This window comes from Manis pentadactyla, chromosome 12, assembly GCF_030020395.1.
Source record: "Manis pentadactyla isolate mManPen7 chromosome 12, mManPen7.hap1, whole genome shotgun sequence".
Taxonomy (NCBI): Eukaryota; Metazoa; Chordata; class Mammalia; order Pholidota; family Manidae; genus Manis; species Manis pentadactyla.
Window position 1 is genome coordinate 93959442 of NC_080030.1, and position 21021 is coordinate 93980462.

Genomic DNA, 21021 nt, shown 5'->3' on the forward strand with positions numbered 1-21021 from the left:
CCCATCCCGGCCCCACCTCACAACTCAGCACCATGCAGTCCTTGGACTGCTTCTTCTTGGTTATGAGATTAAAAACTCTCTTTTCATAATAAATGTCTAGTAAAGACATTTCTGTTTTGAGTGTTTTTAATTTAATTATTGTCAAGAAGCAACTCCTCTCTCAGGACTTCCCCTATTCACTTACCCGTGTAAGTTTCCATGTTCACGGGAGAGGGCAGTTCCCAGTAAAAGCCTGCTGGTATTGAACATAATTCACAAACTGTTTTACTTTTGACTCCGTCTTTTATTGTCAGCTTTCCCATCACCAGCGGCAGTCATCACACTGGCAGAGGAAGCATTGTTCCTACTCAAGAACGTGAGGCAGGCCTCCTTCTGGACGGAAGAGCATGCCTGCTGCCCCACGCAGGAAGCGAGTTAGCTATGTTTCAGCGATTGAGTCATGGAGGATGGATGTCACAGATGGTTAGCGCGCTGCTGCAAGATGTGAAAACATGTGGATGGAGCCAAGATCAAAGATTAATATAACAAGGTGACCAGGGTGAAGAGACGAGTCTGATAAATATTTAAGGACAAAAATAGTTGAGGACAAACACGGCCCCAAGTTCTCATTGTCCCACTCCGTGTTGGATAGTCTCAAAGAATATTCCTTGTCTTTTGCCATTTCTTTTATTAGACAGTTTTGAACTCTTCAAGCCTTGTACACAGAATGTGGCATTGCAGTAGCTCCCAAACGTCACCCACGTTAGGGCTTCTGTTCGATGCCACAACAAAAATACAGATGCCTGGGCCCCAGTCTAACGTACTCACGGATGGTCTATGAGGTTATAGCCCACACATCAGCTTTTAAGAAGCTCCCCTGGTGATTTTCATTTTTAAAATGTTGATTTAATTTTTTTAAGTTTGATTTTATTTTTCAGTTTTATTGAAATATAATGGACAAATAACATATTGGTTTAAGGTATAACAGCCTATTGATTTGAGATATATATGTAGTTATATAATGATTACCATGGTAAGTTTAGTTAATATCCATCATTTCACATAGTTTCAACTTTTTTTCTTGTCATGAGAATTTTTTTTCTGCTATCTATCTTGCATCTTTGGATGTAACTTGCAATTCACAGGTTCTATCTTTGTATCTTATTTGCTGTCAGTTTTCTCTAGAGTTCTACATTTTAATAAGATCTACTTTCTTTGCAGCTTTCAAATTACAATACGGTATTGTCAACTACAGCTGCCTGTTATACATTATATCCCCAGAACTTACTATGTTGTATCTTATAACTTCTTATAGGAAGTTTGTACCTTTTGACCACCCTCCCCCATTTTTCCCATCCTCCGACCCCACCTCTGGCAACCACCAATCTGTTCTGTTTCTCTGAGTTTGTTTTTCTTAGATTCTACATAAAATTGAGTTCATATAGTATCTGTCTTTTCCGTCTGACTTATTTCACCTAACATAATGCCCTCAATGTCCATCCATGTTGTTGCAAATGGCAGCAATGGCAGGATTTCCTTCTCTTTTGAATAATATTCCACTGTGTATGTGTGTGTCTTTATCCACTCATCTGCCTATAAACATTTAGGTTGTTTTCATATCTTGGCTACTGTAAATAATGCTGCAATGAACACAGGAGTGCAGATATCTCTTCTAGATAGCAAAACAGTGTCCAGATAAATACCCAGAAGTAGAATTGCTGGATTCGATGGTAGTTCTATTTTTAATTTTTTGAGGAAACTCCATACTGTCTTCCATTGTGGCTGCAACAGTTTACATTCCCAACAGCATTGCAACAAGGGTTCCCTTTTCTCCGCATTCTTGTCAACACTTGTTATTTCTTATTCCCCTGGTGATTTCCATCCTCCCCAAATTGCTCCTATATCAGGTCAACCCCCACATATAATTATTGTGGGGAAGTAAAATGATAAGATCATTGCATTCTAGGATTCAAAAGAAATGTAGACATCATGGGAAGAGCCTGCAGACCAGTGGTTAAATGATTTTGGCGCTGCCACCCAGTGATACAGTCATGAAACCGTAGCAAGAAGAAAGCGCTCAGGACCCAGCTTAGAGCTTATTAATACTTTTATCCCCCATCTCCAACTTGAAATCCAATTATTTTGTGTTTACAGTTATCTCTTTTTTTGCACTAAAGTTATTTTGAGGAGAAAACAAAAATTTGGAAAGTACGAATACAAAGAAGAGTTAATATTGTAATTTATCTCTTTGAAATCTTTTCATGTTTTATTATTTTATATATACTTATCACAACTTATATATAATTTTGTATTCTCCTTACTATGTTTATTTTATAGTTATACTATGGTCAGCTTGGTTTTACAGTAACAATAAGCTTTTTAGTGAAAGTAGTTTCATGATAAAACCAAATTATCAATGTTACAAAAGCTGCAGTGGTGGCTAAGAGAAAATGATACTTGATTCTCATAGAAACTGTTTTAACATATAGAATCTCTAGATACAAAGGATGAAAACTTAAGTTTGGGTTACCCCTCCTGGAAATTACTATCCTCTGACTGAAAAGCATGAGCATGTGGTTGCAATCTCCAAATGGGTGAAAATGATCTGGGCGGGTGTTTGGTTTCCTTTCAGCTTTCCTTGTGCTGAGGATGAGCATTTAGTGATCACGACTGGACAGTAAGGGAATGGAACCCGCTTTTGTTCAGCCACTCCTGGAGCAGAGAAGTTGTTAGGAGAGGCAAACTTAGAGAAGGCTCTGAAGGGAAAGGATTTTTTTTGGGGGGTATCATTAATTTACAATTATATGAGCAACATTATGTTTACTAGTCTCCCCCCATCGTCAAGTACCCCTCACATATCCCATGACAGTCACTGTCCATCAGCGTAGAAAGATGCTGTAGAATCACTACTTGTCTTCTCTGTGTTGTACATCCCTCTCTGTGCCTCCCCCCCCCCACATTATGTCTTCTAATAGTAATACCCCTTTTTTCCACTTATCCCTCCCTTCCCACCCATCCGCCACAGTCCCTTTCCCTGTTAGTTCACTCTTGGGTTCTGTGAGTCTGCTGCTGTTTTGTTCCTTTAGTTTTTTCTTTGTTTTTATACTCCACAGATGAGTGAAATCATTTGATGCTTGTCTTTCTCCGCCTGGCTTATTTCACTGAGCATAATACCCTCTAGCTCCATCCATGTTGTTGCAAATGGTAGGATTTGTTTTCTTCTTATGGCTGAATATATTCCATTGTGTATATGCACCACATCTTCTTTATCCATTCATCTACTGATGGACACTTAAGTTGCTTCCATTTCTTGGCTATTGTAAATAGTGCACCCATAAACATAGGGGTACATACGTCTTTTTAAAACTGGGCTGCTGCATGAAGGGAAAGAATTTTTATACCAAGCTGTTCTGCAGCATTTAGGTAACAGCATAACTGTTCTATCTGGGCTCTCTTTAGGTGAAATGTAATGATTGTGAGCGAATGAAAAAAATTCTATCTACTTCTGTTCAGAAATCAGGGATGAGAATGAGGTGAAATTAACAGCAATTGTAGTTTGTAAACTCAGTGACAAAAACATCCAGCACTATTACCAGAACCCAGCTTTGAGTAGCGCTCCTCTGTATTGCCACAGGCGGGGGGTTGACTGAGTTTTCCATTCCTCTGCTGGTCTTCCCTGTATCTCACAGAAAACTTCTTTAGGTCCAATCATTGTCTCAGAGTCTGTTCCTGAGAGTACACAAACCGAGACACATTCTGAGAAGCCCAAATAAAGATTATGAGAATAAAATCTACTGAATGGCCCTTCCAAAGGACACGGAATATCACAAGAGCAGATGCAGACAAACACACTCGTGCCGTTGTTTATTTATCCAGTAATGCTCGTGCTGGCTGCAATGCTGTGTGCCGTCCCCAGCCCCCAATTAAAGAATTGTCACCCCAGCTTTCGGGAGCGCTGCTGGAAGACAGGCCTCACTGGTGGAACTGTTCAAGATTAGCTTTGGCCAGAGAAAGCTGTCTTCCCCCAAGGTCTCACCTCCTTCTCACAGTGGCCCCCACTGAATGACAGGTCAGACTGGGACGACAAAGGCCCAGCCCTCTCAGATTTGGAGAGCTCTGAAGGGCCACCCCATAGTCAGAACTTCCACTGAGGTCAGGTGAGACATTCCACTGAGACAGTGTCAAGGTGTGACTTCTTGCTCTGCCCAGCTCTGCCCCTTTCTATTCCTCAAGAGATCTCAGGAGCACTCCCTAAGACACCTCCTGCCCACTGATCTCCATCTCAGAGTGTTTCCCTGGGAACCCAACCTGGGACAATACTGACAAGCAACTGCTATATGCCGGATGCTATTCTAGGCAGTGAGTGTTACAGTAGAGACAGATAAGCTTTCTGCCCTTACATTTTACTGGAAAGGAATTCACATTTTAGAGCAAGGGTTAGTAAACTTTTTCTGTAAAAGGCCAGATGGCAAATATTTTAGGATTCGTGAGCCATATGGTCTCAGTCACAATTGCTTGACTCTACCATGATAGCATAAAAGCAGTCTTAGAAATATGTAACTGAATGGGCCTGGCTGTTTGCCACTAAAACTTCATAAAATAAGAGGCTGGGTTTGTCCCATGGGTTATAATTTGCTGAACCCTATTCTAGAGGACAGGAAACAAGGACACCAATACCTAAACAAGAAACCTCAGATAGTGATAGCGCCATAAAAGAAAGAAATGAGGGTGATGTGATAAAGAAACACTATTATCTATTTTTAAACTTAGATTAGTTTTTTTGAGTGAGCAACCTATTCACATGATTCAACAACCAAAAGATTGAGAAAGTATTCATTTACAAGTATGTGTCCTGCTTTCCCCTGGCTTCTAAAAGAACAACTTTATTTACTACTTGTGCGTTTCTTTCAATGTTCCTTATTGCAAATATAAGCAGTTACAAATCTATATCTTTATCCCTCCTTTTCATGCAAAGGTTAGCAATAAATCTTGTTCTGCACCTTCCACTGACTGGCTAAGGCCCACCCACATTAGGGAGCGCAGTCTGCTTTGCTTGGTCCATCAATTTAATGTGTGTATGATAGTTTATTTAATCAATTCCCTATTATATTACTCAGGGTTCTCCAGAGGATATATATATATATATATATATATATATGTGTGTGTGTGTGTGTGTGTGTGTGTGTGTGTGTGTGTGAGTGTATACATATATACTATATACATGTATATATATACATACATGAATTGGCTCATGTGATTATGGAGCCATAATCAGATCTGCATAGCGACTGGCAAGCTGGGGACCTAGGAGGCTTGATAGTATAGTTCCAATATGATGAGTGTGCTTGAGACCTAGGAAGAGTAGATATTGCCATTTAAAGGCAGGAAAAAGCTGATTCTGTCTTGTTGTACGAAAGAGAAAAGGGGTCAGACATTTTGTTCCTCTCAGGCCTTCAGCAGACTGGTGAGGCCCACCCACATTAGGGATGGCAATCTGCTTTACGCAGGCTGCTAGTTTAAATGTTAATCTCATCTAAAAACACTCTCATGGGAATACCCAGAGTGTTTGGCCAAATACCTGGGAACCCTGTGGACCAGTCCAGTTGACACATAAAACTAACCATCACATCTGTTCATGGGCACTTGGGCTGTTTCCAAATTTTTGCTGTTACAAATGATGCTGAGGTAAATAACCTTGCATACATCTCATACCATAAGTGTGCAGGTGTCTCCATCTGCAGTAATTCCCCGAAACATTACTGGGTCAAAGCAAATGACTCTGATAGGAACTGCCACATTGCTGTCCATGAGATTTATTTCAATTTGCAGTCACACCAGCTTACTAAGTGATTGTTTCCCTACAGCCCCATCAGCAACTATATTATCAAACTCTGGGAAACTTTCACCAGTTGGACGTTGCCTCATTATGTAGCTTTAATTCGAATTGCTCTTTATATGAATGAGGTTGCACATGTTTCTATACATTTAAGGGCTACTTGTATGTCTTTCTTTGTGAATTTTCTGTTCATGGCCTTTGTTCAGTTCCTACTGGGATGTTGGACTTTTTTCAATTTCCAAGACTCGTTAAACATTAAGGGGCTTAGCCTTTTGTGATTTAGATTGCAAACATTTTCTTTGACTTTGTCGGTTGTGTTTTGTGCTTCTGTTGCTTTCACATAAGTTTATACCAGTCTTTTCTTGAGTAGCTTCTGGATTTTGAACCTGGACTAGAAAGGCCTTTGGGAGTACTATAGATGGGGTGCTCAGGGCTGATAGGGACACCCCAGCTCCTTGCTATGCACTGGGGAAACATTGGTGCAGAGATGCTAACTACTTGAGGTAGCCCCTGTAGAAGGCCAGCATGTCCATAGCTGCACCCCAAAGGGAAATGACATTTAAAAATAGGTTCTGACTGAATATAAACATGAAAAGGAGGTAAAACAAGCTACATCAGGGAATCACATATAATGAAAGTCATTATATTGACTCCAGACTTGAAAATATAATCACTTCAGAGGAAAAAGTTACGGTGGGTCGTGTTTCCCCCATCTGAACTAGGAAGGCATAGATTTGATATAAGTTTTGACAAATATAGCTTGATTAATTTAAAATTGATTTAAAAATCTTGCTGTTTCATCTTCATAAATTGAAAAGCAGGTTTGCTTATACTGGTGAGACAGGGACCGTGGGATTAGGCAGAGTAAGGTGAGGGTCGCCGGAGAAAAAGCAGAGCAAGATAATTAGAGCCAGAACAATGTAGCAATGTGCAAAGAAGTCCCTATTGAAACTCTGTGATAAGCATTACGTAAAGTCAGAGTCACACTCATTCTCTAGGGTAAAGATACCAGACTAGGAATATAGATATCTTCAGTGAGATCAGTTAAAACTCAAAAGGCCAGCAGCAACTTGGCCTGAAATGCTTGAGAGTTCTGCAGATAAAGAAAACTGTCTCCGCATAACCCGTGACTTCACTGTATCAATTTAAATCATGACACTGTAAAATTTACCTTAGCCTGCTAAAAGGCCCAGCTGATTTTAACCGTACCAATGTGCTGTATTTCCTTCTCTGATCCTAACCAAGTAATCTGCAACCTAGGAAAAAGACTAATTGAGTAAGTAAGCCCAACTATAAACAGCCCAAGAAGTTAAGAAGTAAGATTCTTAACTTACTTCAGCAAACAGGCAACAACCCAGCCCACCTTGGGGGCAGGGTAGGCGGTCTTACTTGACATGCTCCCAGAGGGAAATGGCTATCTTGAGAAAGGATCAGAGCAGAAAATTTCTTCTACTACTCATCAAATATGAGCATTTTGGAACCACTCAACAAGTCTGCACCCCTAACCCTTTACCCTCATTCCTGAAAATCCTCAACCACACATAAAACCCCTAGACAATGAGCCAACCACGGACTCTCTGTCCCCTCCTGGTGTGAGCTGGGAGCTCTGTCCTCTCACTTTATCTCTAAATAAAAGCCTGTACCTTGCTCTCCTACCTTGAGTGTTTGTGAAGCTCATTCTTCAGGTTCATGAACAAGAACCCCAGCATCACTGGTAGCCTTTTATGGGACTTGAATAGTGGTCTGACTACTTTTAGAAATAAATAATAGATTAAAAGTACACTTTGCAGCTTACATTAGTTACTTTTGTAATGCAAAATAGAAGCATGATAATGTACTATTCAGCATGCTTTAATATGATTTATACATACACTACATAGCATAAGTAAAGCATTATGCCCTTCGCAATGCATTTCCTGGGTACAGAAGCTCAGGTTTACCAGTATTTCATCTCATAATCAGGTTGTCTTATGGAGGGAGTCTGGGATCACGAGTGAGGGTTCTGCACTCTGTTTGCCCCCTGATGCTCTTAGTGAGCTTAGGCAATACTCTTCTGGCTCATGGTTTGGGTGCTTCTGAAAGGAAGTGGATAACATGCTATGGATCCAGCCCAGAACAAGGGACTGTGGACTAACAGCTTTAAGTCTAGAATGAAACAGGCTTCACAGTTTATTATTATTCTGGGAATGATCCTACTTTGGAAATAACTCTCCCCAATGCTCATATAGTAAGGCAACAGTTCTTTTCTGTGCATTTGGGAGGAAATCCACTACTGCTGCATAAACAGCACCTTGTCAAATAATAAATTTTTCTACATGCAAAGTGTGGCTTTACTGATGAGCTTTGGTGACAGCCCTCGAAATCAGTTGCCTTTAAAGCCAGTTGCATTCCATTTTTAGAATGAATGTGTACAGATTTGATTGAAACTTGCAAGTGGAAGTGGGGGAGTGGTTCAAGGAAGTAGATATGCCCCCAACATTTGTGAGGCCTGGGGCAAGAGTACAAATGGAGGCCCATATACCATCTGTTTAAATATTTAAATGATATAGATCAAGCTAACAGATGTTAAATAAAATATGTTCTCTCCTCTTACCTTGACAAATATATCTTCATAATGACCTGAAAAGTCAGGTTTGAATTTTAGATTTCTCTAAAGGTCCCAGAAAACTTATAAATCACATCTCCCTCTTTTTTTTTGTTACCCCCTATTGCCTGGTATCAGTATGGTGGTGACCAGTAATGGTGTCTAGACCAGAATTTGAACACACACATACATGAGGTATGTTTCCAACTCTGTACCTATTTGTGATATGCAAATTGTGTTTCTTTTTACGATAATGCTGATAACTGTCTCTATGAAAATGGAAACCCATTAGAATAACTGAAACCTCTAAAATGCTGAGATTTATCTGTGTTAAATGCTTTGACAGAATTTGATTCCTTTGACCACCTAGATTTTGACCTGGTCTATTTAAATTCTCCTGGGAACATAATTTTCACATCAAACGTCCATTGTAAATTGTAGAATGAGTAAAATATACAGGTTTTGCACACAAACTTAATTTTTTTGCCTGACACACAAACTGTTATTTTAGATTCAAAGGAATCTTATTGGCCAAATAGATTTAATAATGGGGATGATCTAATAAAAAATATATCTTGAGAGAATGCACCTTAAGCAGTTTTATTTTATAGCTGATATTTTTATTTTTGCTTGGGTATAGGATTCTTGTTTGTCAAGACTCCACTTTCTTTGTTAAAATGTAAAATGCATATTGGGCAAATGCTCTGGGGGCAATTTGCATAAAAAGTGATGACAAAGAGCAATTAGTACTTCATTATTATGCAGTGAAATGCTACTTTGCTCAAAAGTGACTGTAGTCGCTCCCCCCAGCCCCCTTATAAATCTGCTACAGCATTGTTCTAAAAATAGTACTTAAGAAATTTCTGTTTGTAAATCAGTGTCTTTGACTTTCTGCTAGAAATCCGGTGTGTGGGGGGGAAGCGGTGGAATGCAAACACTAAATAAAGTTATTACCCCAGATCTTTATAATGAAAACAAGCACCAGAATTCTGTTAGATAAGACAGGTCAGATTTTAATGTCTCATCAAAATTGGATCCATGTCTTATTTTAGCCTTTGGGAGCAGCTTTCAAAGCAGACTCACATTATACATTGATAGCAATATCCCCCTCCCCCAGCACACATACTGTCGTGTGTATATACACACACACACACACACACACACACACTCAGAAACAGGGTCATGCCACACGCAGCTCCACTGCAGAGAACAAACAGTCCCAAGGTATCTCTAGTTAGGAAGACTTGATTTTTGAACACTGATTTCATTACCATGAAATTCCTTTAGGGCAAAAAAGAATTGCATCAAAGAAGCAGTGTCAGGAGGCAGATGTTGTGAATGTTCATCCCATCACCTGTGCTTCCAGGCTTTCTGTCTTTAATTTGCCAGGAAATGCTCTTTTTTTGGTGGTTGTTTCTCTTATTGAGCCCACATATTATCTAAAACTCTTCAAGTCAAAATGCGCCAGCACTGTGTGTGTGATCACCAAGTAGTCAGATCCTGGCAGGATGAGAAAGAATCATGGGAAGCTACCAAACCTTTGGAAAACGACCTCATGTGGCTGGAGATGGATGTGGATTGCAATGTGTTTCTTTGGAAGTCCCAGAGCAGGCTTGCGGAGAGATGGCGTGGAGATGGGAGTCTGGTTAATACTGCCCTATTTTGGGTTCTTCACACCTCCAACCTTCTGTGGGCCAGGTCACATCAATGCAATTTCTCCAGCCACATCCCTGGCTCCAAGAGGGCTGACCTAACATGCTTTGCTTGTTTCCTAAGGCGTCTCTCCATCCTAGGAAGCTGGGATCAGCCTCAGCACTTGCAGTATAGGCTCAGGGGCTCAGGGCTGTGTGGCATGTCTCTGAGAAAGAAGGTGGAGGTGACTTTGCTTTGTAAGCATGAGCAACTTGTGCACATGAATGTCTTCACCCAGGTTTGATTTACTCTCTCCTTTATTCCTGTTCTCTCCTCAGGCCACCAGTGAAATGACTCGAAGGTCACATAGCTCATAACATTTCAAGGATGCATTGTCTAACCTGGAGGTAATGCGTGATCATTTTATACAGTGCCACAGATTCATTATTCATACAATTTTCTATTAATTTTTAAAGCATCCAAGTTTCTACTTATTTAACAAATAATGCAATTGGCCAGACATCCTCATAAAGCTACAAAAAGTGGCTCTGGAGTCTTATTCCATAGCATCCCAATTGGTTAACCAGCTGATGAGACAGAACAGCTCTTAACCACAGCCTGAACCCCTGGCTTGGGTCTTCCCACCTTAGACATCCCCATGATCTGGAGGACTTTCCTCAGAGGAAGTCCCCAGCCTGCACTGCTGTTAGGTAGAGTGTCCAAACCAGACCCCATTTCTCCCCTGCAGGGAACTGTCCTACTCTCTATCTAGCTTGTTTGGTTGATCAGATATCCAGAGGAAATCCAGAACCCCAAACATGGGATCATCCTAGAGCCACAGTGGAGCCAGTTCAGGAGAGCAGCCTGTTCAGCATTTGTTCTCAGTGACACTGACCACCGAGTTGTTTCTTTTGCAAGACTGCATGACACTAGACTTCCGGAATGGTGCTGACATGCTGATTTGGGGTAACTCTCATTCACGAGATGAAGAAGACAAAAATGTTCACATTGAGCATTAACTAAATGCCCGTTATTCTACATCTTTATCAGTAAATCCCTGTATCTCACATGGGTCCATTCTCTAATAAAATCACGGATACATACATGGCCCTGCAAAATGCATTTGCCTGTGACTCACACAGGGCATGGCTATCCCTAGGGAATCACTGTAGTTTCTTGAGTAGATGCTGATGGAGACCGAGTATTTAGAAAGGGGGACACCAGAGGTGGGGGGAGAGCAGAGAGCGAGCTACGGCGTTAACAAGGCGTAGAGGAGCCAGTGTGGTAAAATGAAAGTGCTCTAGATTGAGTGAGAATCCTGGGATCTGGGCTCCCGTCCTGGCTCTGCCGCTTCCCAGCTGTGTCCTTGATCCAGTAATCTCTCTCTGCCTCAGTTTCCTCATCTATAAAATGAGGGCATTCAATAGGATTGTCTTAAACATTGGTTCCCAAAAGTGACTTTGCATCAGAAGGCACATAAAAATTGTTGGGGGAAGGAACCCCACTACTTCTAGGCACCTCTTCCCCCAGTTTTCAGATTCAATAAGTGGACTCGGGGGATCTGTATTTTTAAAAAAACTCCCAGCAGATTTTGGCAAGCAGCAAGGACTGGTCTTCATTTCTCTTAGAAGTCTCCTGGTTCTAAAGGTCTTGGGTGCTAACATGGGGCTGATGTAATGCTGGTGGGGTCTACAGAGGAAAGAACTGAAGAGATATTTCAATGTAAAGTCAGTGGTGGTAAAAATGATGGCTCATGTGGGTGACTGTGCGCCAGGTACCCTTCTGAGCCCTGTACATACATGGCCTTGTTCAATCCTCTCGTCAGCCCTTTATTGTTCACATTTTCCAGATGAGAAAACAGAATTAGAGGAAAGTTGAATAGCTGGCCAAGGTTAAACGTTAGTTTCATTGGCAAATTGGGCAGCGGAGTGAAGACGCGGCAGGCATCGCAGGTGTCTCCTCGTCTTCAAGGCTGGAGCACAGTGGACGTGCTGTGGACAGCTCCGTGTTTGGCTCGCTTTGTTTGGTGGTGAGGGTGTCGGGGACAATGAGCCCCTAAGTAGCTCTGAGAGTGAGTGCCCTGAGTAGAAATGACCTGGAGAGCCTGGGAAAAGCCCCCTGGAGCTCAGCTGAGAGGCTGGGCTGCAGGTATGGATTCGGGAATTGTCCGAGATGAGAGGTGCAGTTATGAGGGGCGGGGGTGGTTAGGTAGGTCAACTAACCTCCAGGATAGAGTGGGCAGAGTTTCCTGAGAGAACCAGCTTGGGAGGGAGAGCTTGGTGGGCAAGGCTCCAGCATCAACTCAGCAACTAAAATTCCCAGCCACTTTTGAAGGGCTGTTCTATTATATAGTTTGGTCAGCAGCTCAGCTCCATATTTTCATCCACCAGAATGCTCAGATCAATACTCCCAGTCTTCATGATTTACTGAACCTGAGTTTCTCTAGCTGCTCCATTAACTCTTTGGAAAGGTTTCTCCCTCTGTTAGCACCAGATCATGATTTCCCATAAAATCTGCCCTTGAGCAAGCAATTCTCTCATCATTCTCACTAGGGAAATTGTCTTGCTTTTTTTCTGCTACCCTCTGCATCCTTCCTCACGTTCCTAAGAGCTCTGTTTTGTGAACCTGCATTTTACCTGCTAATTAGTGTTTTTTGAACAAACACTTGCTTTTGAGCTTGGAATCTGTGGGGTTTCTGCTCATGCCAGTTTGGGTTCCTAATCCTCCATGTCAGCCAACATTTCCCTAACTTGGTTATTGAAGTTAGGGTCTTATTGTCCCTCTATGTGCGGTAGGGGCATTTGGTGCTGGAGAGCTTGGTGTCCTGGCTCCTGTCTCTGCGTGCCCAGTCCTGTGTTCACTTTCATGGCAGTGTTTCCCTCTGTGCTGGCACAGAGGGGTCTGGGGGCCAGACAGCCTGTAATAAAAGGTGAGTTCACTCACAATGCACCCCTTTGTTCCAGGGAATAGTGTGTTCCTCTGACCCTCAGCTTTTACATCATGAAAAAGCTTTTGTCAAGCCCCTAATTGCCAGGCTGCTGTGCTAAGCTCTCCCTAAAGAAAGTTCCACTGCCACAGGACAGCCGAGTGTGACAGAGCCAAGCCTGTGGGCAGGAGGAAACCACCCTGGCCTTAGCCCTCCCCCAGAGTCTGGCATTGACAGAAAAAAAAATGATGTCTTTCCAGGTATGCTCAGTGACACTGAGATGCCTGAGTTCAAGGAGGGGCGTGCAAGCATCTTGTGTAACACTGGAGATGGTGTAGACAGACACCCCCAGAGAAGAGGATGGGGAGCAAGCTATTTCATGCTCACGAAGCCTGAAGGGTACCCTCCTAGAGGAAGCTACAGTGCCAGCAAGTGGTGCCCTCTTCAGCAGTTTGCCAGGAAGAAGACAAATGTCCAAGTCCCTGCAAGTCACAGCATTTGGATAAGTGTCAGCATAGAGTTCCTGCCTGTTAGGGGCCAATAATCCAGTCTGGGGAGACACAAACACATAAATAAGGGCATAACGCATGGTCACGTAAAAGGCATAGACAGAGAAGTAGACACACCTGGGGGGCAAGGGACATTGTGTGTGGGGGGGGGCGGGTGGGTGTGGTGCAGAAGCCATGCAATTGATAGGGTATTGTGCGGATTCAATCAGTTAATCCATAAAGTGCTTAGAGCAGTACCTGGCCCTTAGTGAGTGTTCTGTCTACTAGTGAGCCCATTAGATAGATAGATGATAGGTGTAAATACATAGATGACAGGTAGATAGATATATAGATAGATAGATGATAGATAGATAGACAGATAGATATATAGATAGATAGATAAATAGATAGATATAGATAGATAGATAGATAGATAGATAGATAGATAGATAGATAGATAGATAGATAGATATTCAAGTTAAGAAAGCTGAGAAGATATCAAGGCCAGTGAATGTGTCCTTCTCATACCAGACTGAGTCCGGCAGCCCTGGAGCTGCAGTTTGGGGTTCGAGAAGGTTCAGGTGAGCAGAAAGCACCCGAAAGTCTGGTCCAGAACAGTTTGATGAGGGCTGTGATTCATCCCCAGGAATGTGCGTCCCTATGTGGTCTGATGACATTCTTGGGACAATTCCTCAAGGGTGGAGGGAGAGGGAAGATGCCCATTTTTGTTTGCTTTGTAGCAGGTCCTAGAAACTTAACTCTAAAGGTAATGTCCACTGGTCCAGGCATGGACAGCTAACTATACCTGAAAAGGGTGTTTAAAGTGGAAATGTTATGAAGGCCCAAAAATTTGTTGAAAAGCTTGAACCAACTCTCTGTGCTATGATTGTACAAAGGTGCAGATTTTGATATCAGGCCAGTCTCTGCTCACACAGGAAGTGCTGGAAACCTTGCCAGCCCTGTCCTATTCTCACATGAGCCGTTTTGTTCTTGTCCCAGGTGTGTCTGCCTGTTCTTGTGGCCATTTGCTTCCTGGTGCTCCCTGCTGCCACCACAGAGCTCTCGGTCTTCGCCTGCTAAGGGCAGGATGCTGGGACTCTCTGAATTCCTAGTTGGAGCCTCTGCCTAGAGTGTGGTTTCTCTGGCGTCTGTGTTCTTCCCCAGACTGTGGCCACAGGAGGGCAGCTTTAATGCCCCTCAGGAAGTACTCAGATCAGATTTCTGGATTGGGTAGCCCTGAAATAATTCTCTGTGTCATGTTAGGAGACATTCCCCAGGCAACAGGAGTTTAGGGAATTACCATTTCCTACTCAGTGGCCAATGACAGACGATATCAAGGACCCTAACACTCTCCTCTGATGGGTGAGAACTCTGCTGGGGTTCACAGGCATCCCTGATGCCCAACTCCAGCCACACAGGGACCCTCGTAAAGGTCATCTCATCTGGGATCACAAAACCGGTGATTCCTGGTCAGCCATTTAACAGCCACCCCACAAACATCTATCCAAGTTCATTGACGGGCTTGTCTTTGCCCTCATGTGTACATGAGTTTTGGGCGTGTTTGTGTATGCGTGCACGTGTGAGTGCTGTCACCCCATGAAGATCCACTGTGTGATTTTCACACTCCTTTCTCTGTGCCTGGCTGGAGACTAGAAATCCCTTCTCTGCTATCAGCAATCCACGCAAGTAAATTTTCTGGCTTCAAATCCACCTCTGTAGTGCTTTCCCTGATTAATTCCAACATGCTCTGATGAGTTTTGGTTTTACTTTTTAATTTAAAAATTTTGTCAATACATTTTCCAGTATTTTTTATTTCTGATGCATTGCAGAGTATGATGTTTATCACATGATAAACATGCACTTAGTGCATTTAACTTAATTAGTGATATACCCAATAAATACTATTGCTGACACCAGTGTGAGCCATCAGACTACGTAAGCAATTCTGTAAAGCAAACCACGCTATCCCAGGAACGAACGACAGGGAAAGGGAAAGACTAGCTCTGTTGCTTCTCTGTAGTTGTATAGCTGTATAGAAAATGGTATATTGATAAAGCACTTGCCTAGCAATAGATATCGGTAGATAGCTACAATGATTTGTTAGAAAAATATCACTTCATCTGCTAAATTCTTTCTTTGGACTTTCCCTTTGCCCTTGAATGTACAATACATATCTCTATGAAGCTTTCAATTACCTGAAAAGAAGCTTCATGCCCAGGGTACAAAGGTGTTAGCCAAGAGTGATTGATTAAGAATAAATATGAGATAAGAGAAAGTGCTAGAACGCCCGCTGCTCACCTGCACAAAGGGCCGATTTCCGTGGCCCTCTGGGCGGAGCGGTGCTCTGAGGGCAGGACCCGTGTCTTAAGCACACCTTGAGTGCTAGCACCTCGCTCCATGGGGGCACTCAGATGTTTATGGAGTAAATTAACAGATACTTTAATTAGCTTGGATATCATCTTTTTGGTGACAATGAGTGTAACACAGAACATGATATCATTTATAACAGAAAAGAATAATTAAGCCAGAATGAATTTTGTGCTGTTATTTAAAATATGCCATCATTTAGCTGTTTAAGTGCTTACAATTTTAAATTCATGTTGTTATTTTTGTAAAAATAATATAGCAATAATAGTACAGGCATATATATATATGTGACTATGATATATGTATATATGTACACATATCACTTATGTGTTAGGCACTGCTTTTAATTGAATGCATTCTAATAGTAAGCCTAGGAGTAGATACTCTCATTTTACAGATGGGAAAGCTGAGGTATACAGATATGATTTTTCCAGAGCTAAGTGGCAGAAGTGTGACTGGAAGGCAGGCAATCTAGCTAAAAAATCCATGCTATTGGCCAGTAATTCATAGAGCCTCCCACACTGGTGAGAATCTATCCATACCAGCAAGTGCAGACAGAGACTCGTTTCGTTCTCAGGCATAAAATAAACGCCTATAAATTAGGCACATCAACAGTAGGACAGTGATAAGTTGGAAAGGACTAGGGACACCATAAGTACTTGCTAAAGTCATTTTGAAAAATCTGAAGAACATCAAAAAGAGAAAGAAGCAGTTGTTGTTTATAGTCTGCCAAACCATCAGTGTAGGACGATGTACATTTTTTTCCTGATTGAAAATAAAAGTCCTAGTAAATGGACGCAGAAGAACTGAGCATTGGGAACAGCTTAAACGGTGATCCTGTTAGGAGATAACAGCCTGGACACATTGTCCATTAGAAGTGAACTAAAGTCATAGAATACCATCTTTGAATTAACCAGGAAGTTAATACATCTTCTTGAACTGATACGTTTCTGAGCTAAGGTAACCAGCAAGACCGGACAGAGACCACTAGAGCTGCCACTTCAGAATTTCATTAGGTGAGAGAATGCCCTTCCTTAGAACTTAAAAGAAACATAGTTTTGATAAAAATCAAAGTTTTTTTTGCAGTGTATTTCAGTAAGTTTTATAAAAAATATTACAAAGAATGAATATCAATAAAAGTCTAAGGAAAACCTGGAAGGATTTTGCCCCTGCAAAATTGTGTGTAGGTAAGTTTTAGCACATCCTATCATCTAATGGGGAAATTGCAATATGCTAGAGATTATTTTTGATCTTTTAATTCTCCAAGTTGTTTCTGATAATATCTTTTAAATTCAGTTTAATAGCCATAAGCCTTTTTGAAATAATAATACTGTCAGCTCCTAGGTGTATGTACTAAAGGGGATGGCAAGCTTAAAAAACAAAAATAATCCTTTCAGCTGGGCTATGGCTGAGGTCTCACTCTTGGAACTAAGGAACTGTGAGAAAGGACGCAAGCCCATCGTTTAAGGAGCCAAGGATGTAATAATGTGCAGTGTAGGGACATGGCATTGCCTGGAGCATTGCTGTGTCTGGCTACAAAGTGTCCTGTTAGTCCTGTTGGTTTGGGGTATGTTCCTGCCCCTACAGTGTGCCACTGGAATGATAAGAATATTGTTGTGAAAAGCACAGTTTCTTCCTAGAATTCCGTATTAGTCACTTATTTCACTGACACATGGAAAAACACAGTGGCAGCTCTGCCCTGGCGTGGTGGGTGCTGCACTGGGCCCAGCTCCTTGCAGCTTCTGCTCAGGACTGAGTCACTCATTCCCCCAGCCACGGGGAGTGACTGCTGACAGCTTGCTGAGCACCCCTCCCAGAAGCTGCCTTTGGATGCAGAGCCATTTTACCCCTTCTGGAGGCGGACTGTGCCCCGTGACTGACAGAGGACTTGCCTCCTGTTGCTTGGGACAACCCCGCAGGGTCATCCTAGGGTAAGAGCGTTTCCTGTTGGGTCAGTTGAGGCTTTAGCTGTGGGTGAATGCAGCCCAACTTCCCCTCGTGCCCAATCCACTCCCTTTACCCTCCCACCGGTCTTGTTCTCAAAAGGACTCCCCAGTAAACCCCCTGCACACCAGTCTGCCTCTGGGGGGCTCATCTGTAACTCCTGGCCAATATAGTCTGGATGCTGAAGATTGGAGGTCCATTTTGGAGCAACACTCACATGAGCTTTCATAAATTCTTTGGAGAAGGGCAACATTTTTCTTATTTGTTTGAACCCTTTCCCTAACCTTCCCTCCCCAATTTTGCTACCCTTGACTGATTTCTAATTCACACATAGGGTTTTCTGATGGGAGATACAATTTGCGTTTAAAATAAAAATTTCAAATATTAGAGAAATATGTATACATGCATGAAATTGCCACTACAGCAGGCCACAGATAGTTAGTCATCATTTAGTAGAAGACCCAGAGCAGCCCCTGCATCCCTACATAGCCCTGAGTGTCGGATAGTTCTTCTTCGTACATGACATTTACACCTTGAATGATAGATCTGACGATAAACGGGCATTGACAATGACAATAATAACACTACCTGGAATTTATTTACAGAGCACTTTCCTTCCATTATATTTATTTATTTCCCAGCATCCTTAAGAAAGGTTGGCCATGGTAGCCCCATTTTACAGATGGAGAGTAACTTGCTGAAGACTGGGGTTTGGGGACATTTCTTTCTGACTAGCTTCAATTTCTGTGATCAGTCAACACGCTCAAGCTCATCATTCAAAGAAAACACCAGAAGAGATTGGGTGCTTTGTGGAATGGCATGTTCTGAAGTCATTGTCACTGAGAGAGGGAAGCTTAGGATCAAGGCATCATCTTCAAGGAAGGGCGAAATACTTGTTAAGTAGCTCCTGGCAACTGCTTAAGCGCTAAGTTACTGTAATTGTAGCGAGCAGGAGGAGACTAAAAATAGAAAAGGGGATAGGGACAGGACCAAAGACATCATTGTCACTCAGACCTGAATGTCACTTCTTGACAGCATAGAGCAATGGATTCCTGGTTTTCTATACTGGGAATTCAGTAGTCACACTTTGCTGCGACAGCCGTAGGAGAAGGGGCAGGACCCTGTTAAGAGCCCAGGAGTAGCAGAAAGAATGGAGGGTGAGAATCATTACCAGCCTGCGCTGCCTCTTTCCCAGTCAAAGTTCCTTTCAAAGCAAAATACAGAAGGCTGCTCAAGCTATCTCCAGTTTACTGAAATGTTGAAGGGGCATCTCATAGACGGGAAATACAACCAGACCTGCCTCATGAACGACGGGCCGTGAGAATCAGAAGGCATGTGGGGCTGAGTCTGTCTCTCCATTTCCATGAGCTATACGATCTCTGTCTCTGAAAATCTCCTCTCTTAACCCCCCGTGTAAGCCAGCTTCCTCTGCATACTCACCTTGCTTACTTCATCCAACACAGCTGTCAGTCCAGCTCAGCATCCTGATCTCCCAGCTCCAGTAGCCACCAACTGACCGCAGTCTCTGTGCTTCTTCAGGCAAGTTCTCATACGGAAGAGACTTACCAGGCCAGGTCAGGCTCTTCTCACAAAGGAGCCGCTGCTTTGGGTCGGGTGAGGGTCATGAAGTACAGAGGGATGCAGAATGGACCCTCTGGAAGGGGCCGTGGATGGGGCAGACAATGAGACTGGTTTATCATATCCTTATCTGTGTTTCCATCATGTGGTACATCATGCTCCGTGATCTAGTCTCGGATACATAAGAGATCAGGTAACCACAGCGGTGAATCACTTCCCTGCAGAGTGTGGCGGATACTCTACGTGGATCATAATCTGGTTCAGGCAATAACGCAGAAGCCCAAGACAAGGAAATGAGTCACACCAGGCAGTACCTGACGAGCATCAGATGACCAACATTAGGGGTTTTAAAGGTCATTGTGGGTAAGGAAATTCAAGGAGGATTTTTCAAGAGGGGTGGGACAGAAGTGGGTCATGAGCGATGGGAAGATCTGGAGAGAAAGAGGGGAGGAGAAGCCTTCTAGATTGGGGTGGAGGAGAGCAGGGTGGGAATACATGATGCATGTCCAGGACACAGTGAATAGGCCAACCTACTTTGAGCATGAGGTATGTGTTGGAAAATACTAGAAGGTAAGCTAGGAAAAATAGGGGGAGAACAAAAATTGTGTGGGACCTTGAATAGTTTGGATTCATTCTGAACCTCTTGCTAAGATGTTTGAGCAGGGCGTGGCATGGTCGGCGTGGTGTTTAGGATGACCCACTGCAGTGGAGGAGGCCAGAGGCCAGAGATGATCAAGAGACCTTTAGAGGAGTGCCAATAAGAGGGGGCAGGAAGCTTGAAGACGTGGAGACGGAATCAAAGATATTAAAAAGAAAATGGAAGCTCTGTTATTTACAGTCTTGGTGACCTGTTGATTGTGCTCTTCTTTTATGAAGACACGTTCAGGGAAGCAGCGGCCTGAAGCTGTTGCCTTAGCTGCCTGTAACCCAGATACCTCTGGCTGCAGCCTGTGAGTACAAATGCCACCACAGGAAAGAGCCCTGAGCCCCCAGGTACACTTAGGAAGCCCAGTCTTTGTAGAGTTCTCTTGATCAGAGAGCTTGGCTGAAAAATCTAGGTAATTTAGGTAGAAAGGAGTTTGTTGGAAGCATCTTGTTGCTCGTAAGTGGATAGAAAGGGTAGGAAAACAATTCAGCCAAGGAAAACAATTCGTGTCATGGGTAGGAACACTGCCCTGTATCCTCACTGCCCTTCCCCAGGAGCCCATGACTTTTCTGCCACAGCTCTGAGGCAAGGTCTTGGAGGGCACCCGACTGCCTAGGCCTAGGCCTTCTTCCCAAGCCCTGGATCACAGTGAGTCTGACAGGGAACCATTCCCCTTTAACTTCTGTAGAGGGATACGGGGCTGCGTCTCCCACTAGGACCTAGGAGGTGATGCTCTGAATCAGGAAAGGGGTCACATGCTGGTTTGCCAAATAGTGCTTCTTCCTCTATTTCAAAGAGCCCCAAGATGAGGGTGTACCCATTGTTACTCTGATTTATCTTCTTCCTTTCGGAGCTTGTTAAGAAAGAGCGCACAGCTCTTGCTTTTATGGTGGCCCTGTGGGCTCAGCCCTTTATATTCAGTGCATTACTAAGTTCTGCCTTCTGAATGTATTCCCACTGCCGTTTACTTCTTCTTTCTGCACTAGTATTATATCCCTTCTGTCTTAGTCTGTTAAAGCTGCCTTCATGAAATACCACAGG